A 10000-nucleotide genomic window follows, 5' to 3' on the forward strand; every position below is an offset into this window, starting at 1 on the left:
TGTATCGGAGGGTGGAGATGTGAGCTGCGTTGTGTGAGTCACATCGTCTCCTCCGCAAGCTATTAGTGATTTAATCACTCTGACATCACTGTGTGTGTGTGTGTGTGAGAGTGTGTGTGTGTGTGTGTGTGTGTGTGTGTGTGTGTGTGTGTATCAGATTACCCTGAGCTACTGCAGTCAGGAACTGGATCATCGCTCTACCACAGCGCTGTGCGTTCATCACGTCAGAGTCCAGTTCCTCGGTCTATAGGCTGAGACCCAAACGGGTCACAGAGCTCCTGATGAGCTGCGTCCTCTGTGAGACGGACCTCAGCAGTTTCATCAACTTAATAAGTGATGTAATGTGACAGAAGTTAATATCGCGCTGACAGAGCGCTCACACGAGTCACCAGCAGCAGGTGATCTGACCTGTTCGACACTCCGCCTCCTCCAGGTACCACCAGAGGGAGCTGCCACAAAGAAAAGTGTCTCTACGCTAAATTTGAGTTATTTAGTAATTAAACATGAAATAATGCAAATTTTGTGTGAATTCAACGTGAACCCTGATGTTCACAGAGCTGAGAGTTAGGGAAAGTAACAAGAAGAAGAAAATAAGAAACAAGAAAATTTTACGACCAAGCAAACAAGCTCGCTGACCGACGGATGAGAAGCTGTTAGCTTAAATGCTACTAAGTGTTAGTTAACTGATGTAAACATACAGACTGAAGAAAGTTCAGACAGCTTGAGCAGTATATTAATAAAAGTATACCAATAAAGCTCTTTATTGAATTAAATGATGTATATTAAGCTGGTGAGGAAAACAAACGCGGCTCAGACTTCCTGTGACTGTTGAGCGTTAGCATGTCCTAGCTGCTAGCCCGTTAGCTCTTCTCTGATTGGCTCTCGGCCTTCAGGATGAATTCCAGACTCAGATTTTGAAGGTTGCTGTCAGAATGCAGTCCAGCGTCGCTGACTGAGTCCCTGACGCTCAGAAATCCTGTGTGCAGTGAAGCTAACACAGAGCAGCACGCTGCAATCAGAACACAACACAACATCTCACTAATTAAGAGCGCTTCAGATAAAAAGACGATTGATTGAATACTGTTATTATCATCAACACTTTTAGAGACAGAATGTAGGAAACGATCTTGTTTAAATGCAGCCAGCTACAGGAAACCGTCGCTCTCTTCAGATTAAACGCTGATCCGAGCGCTGATCACCTGATTGTTGCGCCCGCTGCGTCAGAATGTTGTCGTGTCCCTGCTGTGGGACGGCACCAGGCGGTCTGGGGACGCATCATCATTCCTCCCTCCACTTCATTAGATTGATATTGCCACGAGAGCAGATATCCCATCATGCACAAACAGAGGTCACTGCTCTAATTGCAATTAACAATGCCCTCCGACCAATCAGTCGGGGAGAGGAGCCGGCGTGCCTGCAGTCGGTCAGGAGAGACAGACAGAGTTCACTCCCCAACATGTCTGCAGGACAGACACCACAGAAGAAGAAGTTCTGGACTAACACAGGGAACAGCTGACGTTTAAACTAGGAGACAAACAGCAGGAACTCTAATCATCAACTCATCGGTGGACAGAACGTCTCTTCACTGTGAACACATCATCATCAAACCTCCGTCTCATCAGGTCAGTGTGTCAGTGACCCGACACAGAGACGCCCAGGAGACAGGAAGTTCAACCACAGAAGCTCACACACATGGTTTTCTCTCAGGGATTTAAATCCAGTGAGAAGAAGAAAGACGAGTGAGAAACAAAGACAGACTGTTTACAGGATGATGTGTTGTCTGTTGGACTGCAGAGGAGACAGAGGGCGCTGTTCTCCCAGCACAAACACAGCTCCTGTTTTCAGTCCATTTGGATGGCAGATGGTTGAACTAATTTTAAAACTCCACTTCCCACATGTTTATGTTCTGCGTTGGCAAAGAAACGACACATAAAACAGTGAGAGGACGCGGCGGGTTTATGGGAAACCAAGTGTTTTCAGAAACAAGAGCAGAGGTGTGAACCAGAGGCTGCAGACACGGCGAACATCCTCGTCGGATGACACAGTGAAGCTGATGAATCTGTGAGATGCTCGCTGTGTTCGAGGCCGCTGGGTGACGTACAAACATGGAGGAAAGCTTCAGTCAGAATGAATACGTGGAGCCTGGAGCGCCCACCAAAGTCATTATGGTCAGTGAACCCAGCGACGTAGGCTTTAATGTGGCCTTGGCGTGGCAGGGTGGGGGCCGGTGTAGCCGGGAGGCCCGGGGCAGCTGGGAGGAGGAGGAGGGGTTACAGAGGGTGGACCATCCCCGGCTCAGGCTCTAATCATGGAAGGGCAGCCGGCGCCACAGCTCACCGTGCTGGAGGTCCCCGAGCCCAGATTACAGGGTGTGCTGCAGTCCACGGGGGGTTTGGATCCCAGGGAGGCACTGGCAAGAGTGTGTGTGTGTGTGTGTGTGTGTGTGTGTGTGTGTGTGTGTGTGTGTGTGTGTGTGTGTGTGTGTGTGTGCAGGACTCTCTGACCATGGGGTGTGTTTTTCTGTGCGACTGTGTGCACGCTTGGCAGAGAAAATTGCTGGGACTGCAGTGCTAAAAAAACATCCACAGGGGACGACGAGAGGCTCAGAAAGAACAAAACGAGAGTGGCACAGAGAGCAGAGAGAGCCGAGGAGTGACAGGGAGGCTAAATGGCAGAATTGTATAACAAAGAGACGGAGGCATGGAGGGAAGGAGGGAAGGAGGGAAGAACAGCGACGACGAGGGAGAGAAGAAGCAGGCAGACAGACGCAGACGGAGGCGGCGGGGTTAGTGCTTCAAAGTCGACGCTGCCTCAACTGAAAGCTGTTTAGTATTTTAGCACCTGTCTGAACGGCTCCTGCGAAGCATCGACTGCAACTTTAACTGTCAGCTGTTGGCTTCATCCTCATCAAATCAATAGACTTTGTGATGTTTAGCAACAGCGCTGCGAGGAAAGACACGGCGGGCGAGCAGCCACAGGAGAGGGTTTCCAAAATGGGTTAAAATGTTGTTGAGAGGAAGCCAGAGGTGCTGTGAGGTTTGTGTGCGAGTGGAATCACTGTAGTACGGAGGAGAATGTCAATAAGCAAACAACAGACGGCAGCTGCCACATCGATTTCAATACGCAGCTGAAACATTACCCACACAGGCCGCCGCACACACGAGAGGGAAAGCTTCCCCAGTGGTTAAAGATGTTGACTTAAGCTACTTAACTTTGACTGCTCTGACATTAGAGATGAAGAGGAGGAGGAGGAGGAGGAGGAGGAGGAGGAGAGGAGGAGAGGGAGGATGTGTTCCTGCTATCTCTGCCTTTCCCTCCCTGACTGCGGCGCCTTTATCTCCTCCTGCCCTCCGTCTTCCTCCCCGTCAGACGGACCGTGACTCTGCCGAAATGTGATTTGATTTTCCCTCCTCATGATCCATTCGGCCAGAGAATGTTTTTCGTCGCTAATTAAAGAGCCAACAATGGGTGTGTGACCTCACACTCCAACACACTCCAACACACACTCTCCACAAAATATGGAGCGAGAGATGAAATCAATGTGAGAGCCGACGGGAGGAATAATGGGGAGTGCAATCATTCGCCTCTTAGCGTTTCATCTGTGAGCGCCGGCGATGCAGCGGCAGAAAAACAAATCCTCAGAAGAACAAAACGTCGACTCATAAAGCAACAAGGCTTTCTTCTCTACTCCTGTAATTTCTCCCTTTTCTTCTTCATCTTTCTTTCTGTGTTTCTGCCATCTCTGACAACGGGACGGATCAAAAGTTGCTACGGCAACAAACGGGGAAAGAACAGAAGAAGAAAGCCGTGTCATCCTCACAGAGACGGAGGAACCCTGACGTTCTCCTGTAGAACGGAGAGAAAGAGGAAGATGGAGGGAGGCAGAGAGACAGAAGGACGAGGGAGGTGACGGTGTTCGTCTGCCCATTAGCAGGCTGCTTTGAGCCCGGAGGATGTGGGACGTGGCGAGGAGAGAAGACGACATCACAGGACGCAACGCAACCGCCGCCAGTAAATACTGCCTGCTGTGTTGGATCAGACCTCTGTCAGCGTCTCATCCAAGGACACTTCAACAAGCAGGCCGGGGGAATTCAACCAGTGACCTTCTGATAACAAGATAACGAGACGCTGGCTCGACCCCGGAGCCACACGTTCACCTTACTGATGGAAGTCAGGTGAAGTTTGGGAGTTTGTCACATTTCAGGCGCTTCTCAGCAGAACAGACTCCTCCACACCTGAAGGTGTAAAACAGGAGATGACTGAGAGAAGTCCCATGACCCAAATCTTCACCTGAAGTGTCAGCCAGCGCACAGCCGGCAGCGTCTGAGGGTGTCAACCACATCTCTATAATTCAGTTTACATACTTCAAATGTTCAGAACCGATCTCCTGCAGCTGCTGAGCCACAAACCTCCCGACTCTCCATCAGCACCAGTGAGCAGAGAGTGACTGACTGTAAATCTGTGGGTGAACTGTTCCTTTACAAGCTTATTAGTTATATTAGCAACCACAATGTAATATCATAGAGCTTTACTGCAGTGTAGTGAGGGTATGTTTCTAACAGCGACCCTGCTGCAGAAATCTGCCCAGCAGGAAGCAGAACGCATCCTGACCGAGCAGAACCCCTGCTGAGTTCTGACACACACCAGCCCTCCGCCTGCAGCTCCAACAGGACACACTCACACACAGCTGCACGCAAGCACCCGCATAATACCATGTTTGTAGTGTCCTGTGTTTCTGCTGTACGATTGGTTAATGGTGCCATTACCCATGATGCACGGCACCTCCGCTGCTCTGTCATCTATCAAACAACGCCTGCTCAGACTGTCAACACGGTGACATGGAGGAATAAAACCTGAGCTGCCGTCTGAAAGCACTTTATCTCAAACTGTTTATTAATCAGGAAGAGCACAATGTGCACACATGCTGACTGTGTGTGTGTGTGTGTGTGTGTGTGTGTGTGTGTGTGGAAATTTTCAGTGCGTGTGTGCACATCATGTCAATGTGTGTGTGAACATTTTCAGTGTGTATGTGCACATATTTCAATGTTTTCACCCTAAACGGCCTCCCATAGTAAGAGGAAGACGTGACATGACGCAAAGTGAACAACAAACATGACTGTGAGGAAATAAAGCAAACGGTTGTCACACACACACACACACACACACACTGATGCACCTGCAGCAGCACACACACACGGGGACGTGAAGGTGCACACTTGAATGCCAACTCACGCCCTCGTGCACGCCACACACACACACACACACACACACACACACACACACACACACACACACACACACACACACACACACACACACACAGCGAGCAGCTCTCGGGGGATTTGGAGTTCAAAGGATGTTTTATTCTGGGAGCAGCTTCGGGTTAGTCACCCACTCTGGTGACAGACGGAGAAACAGGTTGCAAATATCAAACACTTTACAAGCACTGTGACACACACACACACACACACACACACACACACACACACACTCTCCGTCTCTCTCTTCATTCTGAGAAACATCTCGCCAAAGGGAGGCTGTGTTGTTAAAGCTCTTTCCTTCAGCAGCAGCTGATTGGTGATCACAGCACTTCTGACAGCGTTGTCAGAAACACTGAGACTGCGTTTGGGCTTCATCAGCACAGAACAACATGGCAGGATGCTGGATTACAGTTCCACTCAGTACTGTGAAGCCGTGATTCAGCTAGTGTGCTTCAGGGGGGTTCAGTGATCTCAACGATCCCATTAGAAAACAAAATAACAGATTCTGTTTCATTAAACTGTTGGAGTAAGTGTTTCCAGCTGAAGCATGTTGTCTCAGACACACTGATGAGATTTCTCTAAATTAACTAACCCTCAGAGTGAGAGCAGCTCTCTGCAGCTGCAGAGTCCACGGGCTGCTGACTCCTCTGACAATCACAGCGTGTAGAGACGTCAATTCAACCCTGTGTTGTTATGTTCTCATATAAACTGCAATGGCTAACTAGCTTCCTACCATCAGTAATACACAACATTTCATTAACATTAAGTGTTTGTGGAGGTAGCCAACGTTAGCCAACCAGAGACAAACACACCAGTTATCCTACAAGCCTGACAGCGGTTTAAACTCAAACAACATATAAACAGTATGTAGGTGAGCTAACAGGTGTCTGAACCTCACACATTCAGCACGATTAAAGGTTAATAATCAGTAATAATCACAACAGGTACATTCTCTGTTGTGGTGGCTAGCTGCTGTTAGCTACATTAAAGATGTCTTCTGTTAAATGGATCCTGAAGTCCAATCTGTGGGAACACAGTCGTGATGTCCAAAGTTAAATTTGCAAGGTCACATATTAACAACAAAACACACACACACACACACACACACACACACACACACACAGACACACACACACACACAGACACACACACACACACAGGCATGGCAGTAATTGAACAGGCGTTAGCACAGTTTGGTGGCGACACCTGTTTGAAATTTATAATGAGCAGCCAGGGGAGAGGAGCCCACACACACACACACACACACACACACACACACACACACACACACACACACACACACACACACACACACTTCTCTGTGTCTTGGCTGTGACTCTGTGCTGAGTTGCAGGTCAGAGAAAGGCTCAGAATAAACGGGCCCTGCTGAGGCCCTCACACACACACACACACACACACACACACACACACACACACACACACACACTCACACACACCACACACACACACACACACACTCACACACACACACACACACACACACACACACACTCTCACACACACACACACACACACACACGCACACACACACACACACACACACACACACACACACACTCACACACACACACACACGCACACACACACACACACACACACACACACAGCCTCTTAAGCTGCGTTGGTGAACAGCAGAGGATAAATAAAGGAAGCTGAACAGAACCAGAATTAACTGGGTTCTGCAGGAAATAATGTGAATAAATATAGAATCCCTGTGTGGAGCGTGTGACGTCCCACTGAGTGACACTGAACACACCCATCACACTGACGATAACACACTTTCATATCCACTTCAGTTCTCTCTCTCCTCGTGCTCAGTTCATCATTAAGTCATGACACAAAGACGTTTCTTCACTCTTCAGCTCTACATCAGACTGCTTCCACTTCTTCCTCCGCTGTTGTGAGACTGCGTACAGAAACATCTTCTCTGTTCGGTTCACATTGTTTGTTGCTGTGCTGTGTTTATTATTCTCTACCACTGTTAGATGACATGGTGACATCACGGCTGGCAAACAGCCTCAGACTGGAGGACCCAAAAGTAACTTATTCCCTTTGGGTCCTACATTTCCCATAATTCAACAGGACAGCATCTTTCCCTACGTGCCTCCAGTTACAGCAGGCTGAAGTCTGAGAGTAACCCCACTGTGATGTCACTTCCTGGTTTTGTGGACACCAGCTTTGAAACCTTGAGTTTGGCATTATTGCCGTCGCCATCTTGGTTTCTGGATCCAGGAGTGACCATATTTGGAAAAGAGGGTGGAGCTAAGGAAGATATTTTCACACCTCAGTATGAACCTGTCCATCACAAGGTCAACACGCCCATAAACAAACCCTGCTTTATCTTCTGTTTGACTCTTAATGGATCATAATTTACTAAATAAACATCATATTATGTTGAAGAAGACTTGAAGTGAGAGACTGAGACTCATTAGTGAACCGTTCACTGATTTAGTAAATCAAGAGAGAAGTTAGGAAGGGAGTTTTCTTTGTGCGATCACTTTCTTTAAATCCTCCTTCACCTCCTCCTCTCTCTCCTCCCTCGTCACTTCAGCTCCTTCGACGCCTTTTAGATTTTTCCCAGAGAATGTTAAGCAGCACCTGGCTCACCCCTTCTTCACCCCACACTCATCCTCCAGCCTCCTCTAAGTACTTCACTCTTCTCTCAAACCTTTGAGGAGGCTCCTTCCATCAGAGAGAGAGGGACAGATTAATGGAAACAGACAACAGGGGTAAACAAAACTATTACGCAGGTTGAAGGACGGCGTAGTGTTGGCTGGACAGAGAGGGCTGACGGTGGAGAGTTATGTGATCCAGCTAAATCGTCCTGGCAGTGAGTCCTTTTTCTCTGAGGAAAGGCTGAGACAGAGACGGATGGATGGAGAAGAAGGGGAGAATAAACAAGTGAGAGAGAAGGAAGAGAGAAAAGAAAGGAGGTGAGGTGAGGTGAGGTGAGGTGAGGTGAGGTGAGGTGGATGAGGGTGTCAGGTGGAGGGAAATGGGGGCAAAAAGACGATGCAAAAGTCCGACAGTGTAAATAAGTAAAGGTGAAAGACAGAAGGGAGGAAGATGCAAATGAAGACGAGCGAAAAGGAAGGGAGGCGAGACATGAGATGACAGGGAGGTGAAGGAGGAGGAGGAGGAGGAGGAGGAGGAGGAGGGCGCTGAACAAGAGAGGGAACGAGAGAGAAATCATGCTGCGTGGAGGGAAACCTAAAAATATGCCAGGAAGAAGGAAAGAAAGAGAGAAATGACGTGCATCACTCCTGGTCAAAGTGGGTTCAGTGACCTGATCACTAAGCCCCGCCCTTGGAGTCCAGAGGTGACACTGCTTCACCTGGTACCACTCCTCTCATATCAGTGATGTCAGGTTGCTAATGTTAGCCCCTAGCACCGCCTGTGGAAGCCTAATGAAGCTGTGGCCAGGTGACGAAGCTGTGGTCAGGTGACGAAGCTGTGGTCAGGTGACGAAGCTGTGGCCAGGTGACGAAGCTGTGGCCAGGTGACGAAGCTGTGGTCAGGTAAGGAAGCTGTGGTCAGGTGACGAAGCTGTGGCCAGGTGACGAAGCTGTGGCCAGGTGACGAAGCTGTGGTCAGGTGACGAAGCTGTGGCCAGGTGACAAAGCTGTGGTCAGGTGACGAAGCTGTGGTCAGGTGACGAAGCTGTGGTCAGGTAAGGAAGCTGTGGTCAGGTGACGAAGCTGTGGCCAGGTGACGAAGCTGTGGCCAGGTGACGAAGCTGTGGTCAGGTGACAAAGCTGTGGTCAGGTGACGAAGCTGTGGTCAGGTAAGGAAGCTGTGGCCAGGTAAGGAAGCTGTGGTCAGGTGACGAAGCTGTGGTCAGGTGACGAAGCTGTGGCCAGGTGACGAAGCTGTGGTCAGGTGACGAAGCTGTGGTCAGGTAAGGAAGCTGTGGTCAGGTAAGGAAGCTGTGGCCAGGTAAGGAAGCTGTGGTCAGGTGACGAAGCTGTGGTCAGGTGACGAAGCTGTGGCCAGGTGACGAAGCTGTGGTCAGGTGACGAAGCTGTGGTCAGGTAAGGAAGCTGTGGCCAGGTGACGAAGCTGTGGTCAGGTGACGAAGCTGTGGTCAGGTGACGAAGCTGTGGCCAGGTGACGAAGCTGTGGCCAGGTGACGAAGCTGTGGTCAGGTGACGAAGCTGTGGTCAGGTGACGAAGCTGTGGTCAGGTAAGGAAGCTGTGGTCAGGTAAGGAAGCTGTGGCCAGGTAAGGAAGCTGTGGTCAGGTGACGAAGCTGTGGTCAGGTAAGGAAGCTGTGGTCAGGTGACGAAGCTGTGGCCAGGTGACGAAGCTGTGGCCAGGTGACGAAGCTGTGGTCAGGTGACGAAGCTGTGGTCAGGTGACGAAGCTGTGGTCAGGTGACGAAGCTGTGGTCAGGTAAGGAAGCTGTGGCCAGGTAAGGAAGCTGTGGTCAGGTGACGAAGCTGTGGTCAGGTAAGGAAGCTGTGGTCAGGTGACGAAGCTGTGGTCAGGTGACGAAGCTGTGGTCAGGTAAGGAAGCTGTGGTCAGGTGACGAAGCTGTGGTCAGGTGACGAAGCTGTGGCCAGGTGACGAAGCTGTGGCCAGGTGACGAAGCTGTGGTCAGGTGACAAAGCTGTGGTCAGGTGACGAAGCTGTGGTCAGGTAAGGAAGCTGTGGCCAGGTAAGGAAGCTGTGGCCAGGTGACGAAGCTGTGGCCAGGTGACGAAGCTGTGGTCAGGTG

This window comes from Sparus aurata, unplaced genomic scaffold (assembly GCF_900880675.1).
Source record: "Sparus aurata unplaced genomic scaffold, fSpaAur1.1, whole genome shotgun sequence".
In the NCBI taxonomy this organism is placed as follows: domain Eukaryota; kingdom Metazoa; phylum Chordata; class Actinopteri; order Spariformes; family Sparidae; genus Sparus; species Sparus aurata.